This window comes from Phallusia mammillata, chromosome 2 (assembly GCF_965637545.1).
Source record: "Phallusia mammillata chromosome 2, kaPhaMamm4.hap1.1, whole genome shotgun sequence".
In the NCBI taxonomy this organism is placed as follows: domain Eukaryota; kingdom Metazoa; phylum Chordata; class Ascidiacea; order Phlebobranchia; family Ascidiidae; genus Phallusia; species Phallusia mammillata.
Window position 1 is genome coordinate 255,065 of NC_137253.1, and position 4,044 is coordinate 259,108.

General features: G+C 34.9%; 1 long non-coding RNA gene across 1 annotated transcript; it reads right to left on the minus strand.

Annotated features, from left to right (window-relative positions):
* Positions 1-641: 641 nt before the first annotated feature.
* Positions 642-3,274, minus strand: LOC145215508 (uncharacterized). Its single transcript, XR_013857317.1, has 4 exons — positions 2,187-3,274; positions 1,525-1,674; positions 696-798; positions 642-648 (listed from the first exon to the last, which is right to left on the minus strand). It is a non-coding gene; the product is annotated as an uncharacterized LOC145215508 (long non-coding RNA).
* Positions 3,275-4,044: the final 770 nt, after the last annotated feature.

The following is a 4,044-nucleotide window of genomic DNA, read 5'->3' on the forward strand; positions in this document are numbered from 1 at the left end:
TTCTCAAGAATATTTTGTGGCAAGTGTCAGCTACACTTGACCATGAAAATGTGTTTCCGGGCCAAACATAAACAGCACAGCAATGCAGGCTAGTTATAAACAACAAAATTATGTATGCCATTCTACTCTATCACCCCTGGTGAAGAAGATTTCATGATGACAAAAAACTCACTATCATGGTAATTGATCATTTGCAAAAAAGTTGATACCTAAAACCATTGCTTTTTAATGTCCTCATAGAGCCAAACCAAATACCGTATAAATGTAGGGGTGCATTCACGAAGAAAAGAATCTGTCAGTAAATCCAAGCTATGATTCAAATGTCTGTATGTATGTGTCCTTTGGCGACTTTGCACGCCTGTAATAAGAATACAAAAAGACATTTAGAAGTGAAATCAAAGAACTTTAAAATGCACATGTGGCTTTACCAAGCTTATAGTTCTCAAGAATATTTTGTGGCAAGTGTCAGCTACACTTGACCATGAAAATTTGTTTCCGGGCCAAACATAAACAGCACAGCAATGCAGGCTAGTTATAAACAACAAAATTATGTATGTCATTCTAGTCTATCACCCCTGGTGAAAAAGATTTTATGATGACAAAAAACTCACTACCATGGTAATTGATCATTTGCAAAAAAGTTAATACCTAAAACCATTGCTTTTTTAATGTCCTTATAGAGCAAAACCAAATACCGTATAAATGTAGGGGTGCATTCACGAAGAAAAGAATCTGTCAGTAAATCCAAGCTATGATTCAAATGTCTGTATGTATGTGTCCTTTGGCTACTTTGCACACCTGTAATAAGAATACAAACAGACATTTAGAAGTGAAATCAAAGTTTAAAATGCACAGGTGGCTTTACCAAGCATATAGTTCTCAAGAATATTGTGAGGCAAGTGTCAGCTACACTTGACCATGAAAATTTGTTTCCAGGCCAAACATAAACAGCACAGCAATGCAGGATAGTTATAGGCAACAAATTATGTACACCATTCTAGTCCAATGCTCTTCAACCGGTGTGCAAGGTGCACCAAAACATGCATGGGGTGCACCAGTACGAAAAGGTATACAAGGGTGCATCACAAACTTTTAATCAACCATTAATATTTGACTTACAAGATATTAGAAAAAAGATGTAGGTTTCAACTGATGTATAACACCAAGGTAAACTTTTTCCATGGTTTATACCTGTGTCCAGTTTGATAGTGTCTGTGTTACAATCGGGTGATGTTTGGATATCGAGTGATGATTTTTTCGCCAATGTTTCATAGAAAATTTGCGAACATATGCTTGGAGTTATTTGACAAAATGATATGCATAACAATTTTTCATATCGCTTTTTATCTCAGTTTACCTTTTAAGTAAACAGGGTGCATGAGTTCGTCACAACAACTTCAAGGGTTCACCACACCAAAAAAGATTGAAGAGCACTGTTCTAGTCTATCACCCCTATGAAAAACACTTCATGATGACAAAAAACTCACTATCATGGTAATTGATCATTTACAAAAAAGTTGATACCTAAAACCTTTGCTTTTTTAATGTCCTCATTGAGCAAAACCAAATACCGTAGAAAAGTAGGTGTGAAATCACGAAGAAAAGAATCTGTCAGTAAATCCAAGCTATGATTCGAATGTCTGTATGTATGTGTCCTTTGGCGACTTTGCACGCCTGTAAAGAGAATACAAAAAGACAATTAGAAGTGAAATCAAAGTTTTTTCTTAGTAAACTGAAAAACTGAGTCATCGGCAGACAATGTTTCCAAGTTAAATTGAAACTCAAACTTTTAGAATATTATTCCAAAAACGAGTTACCAAACGATTTTGTCTTTGATCTTCATAATTTTGCGACAAAACGACCAAACACAGTCTCAACTTTTAAGATAAAATTTTTCGCCACGTCTGTTTACAAACAGCTGATCGCTGATGACGCAATGTTTATTTTCACAGTTGTTCAATAAATATGTTTCGCGCTCAATATTTTTCGAAAATAAATGCATATTAACGAACTCCTGAACTTGCTATTCCATCGAGGCGTAAAAGTTTAACTTGCAAATCCCTTTTGCAGCAAAAAGACGCACTACTATCGTTCTTAGGCCAATGAAACGGTACTTCTTTATTTGAGTTTGCATTCGGCAAAACGTCATCACGCGATCAATTTTTTCAAAAAAAAGAATTTATTACCCATTTATTGGCACGAAACAAAATCGGACATAGCAAGCAGTAGCTCAATTTCGGCACTGGAAACTTCTGGAAAAATGTTACGTCATAACTAAACACTGAAATCATATTTGCCAAACTCATGAATTATTGCGTCACGTTAATTAGATTCAGAAAACTTCACTAATAAAGTGTTCAAACAATTTCGGCAAATTAAAACACAAAATATTATTCTAACTCCAAAAGTGCAATTTTTTCCCCAAATTCATGCCGCAATTGATAACAAAGTATTTTTTTATGGTATCACTTTTCATCACATGGTCATTAGTGCGTGACCAAATTTCCACAAAAAGCTTGTAAACAAACATTTCTGACAAATCTCAACGGTTACATGTGATTTTATGGACTCCTTTTATTCTATGTTTAAATCAATCTCTATCTGCCTTCTCAAGAAACAACGCAAACATAATCAAGAGATACTTTACAAAATGCAAAACAACACTGATCAATCTAGAAGAAAACTTTATTCACGCCAAAAACATGCAACAGATTTTGAACACAGGCGAAAACATACAAAATAGTATCGACTAAAAAATGACATTTCATTTACTAGAAGCATGCCTTCTACAAAACACACCTTCTATTAAAACTATTTCAGCAACCTTACTGTCTGAAGCGATGCAATGTCAAATGTTTTCAAGCAGGCAGGTTTGTAAAATCAAGGGACACACTAATGAACATATACAGCAATTAGGCTACAAATACAAAGTAGAAACAACAATTGGTGCTGAAAGGATAGGGGTTTGTATCCACATAAGTTAGCCTGTTTGAATCAAAACATAAAAATAACGGCTGGAATTTCAATGTAGGATGTCTTATCAAATGTTACCTTCTGAGATCAACACATTAACCCAGAAATGAAAAACGGAAAGACACAATCCCAGTACTATACTCACATGTGGCTTAAAGTATGCAAATCTGAAAGTATGTTTTTTGAGGGGTTTCAATTACACAGCTTTAAAAACTTACAGCGAAGAAAAAGATGCGGAACCCATGGGTTTAGCATATGTATCCTTCGGCTACTTTGCACGCCTGTAATAAGAATACAAAAAGACATTTAGAAGTGAAATCAAAGAACTTTAAAATGCACATGTGGCTTTACCAAGCTTATAGTTCTCAAGAATATTTTGTGGCAAGTGTCAGCTACACTTGACCATGAAAATTTGTTTCCGGGCCAAACATAAACAGCACAGCAATGCAGGCTAGTTATAAACAACAAATTATGTATGCCATTCTAGTCTATCACCCCTGGTGAAGAAGATTTCATGATGACAAAAAACTCACTATCATGGTAATTGATCATTTGCAAAAAAGTTGATACCTAAAACCATTGCTTTTTAATGTCCTTATAGAGCAAAACCAAATACCGTATAAATGTAGGGGTGCATTCACGAAGAAAAGAATCTGTCAGTAAATCCAAGCTATGATTCAAATGTCTGTATGTATGTGTCCTTTGGCGACTTTGCACGCCTGTAATAAGAATACAAAAAGACATTTAGAAGTGAAATCAAAGAACTTTAAAATGCACATGTGGCTTTACCAAGCTTATAGTTCTCAAGAATATTTTGTGGCAAGTGTCAGCTACACTTGACCATGAAAATTTGTTTCCGGGCCAAACATAAACAGCACAGCAATGCAGGCTAGTTATAAACAACAAATTATGTATGCCATTCTAGTCTATCACCCCTGGTGAAGAAGATTTTATGATGACAAAAAACTCACTATCATGGTAATTGATCATTTGCAAAAAAGTTTATACCTAAAACCAGTGCTTTTTTAATGTCCTTATAGAGCAAAACCAAATACCGTATAAATGTAGGGG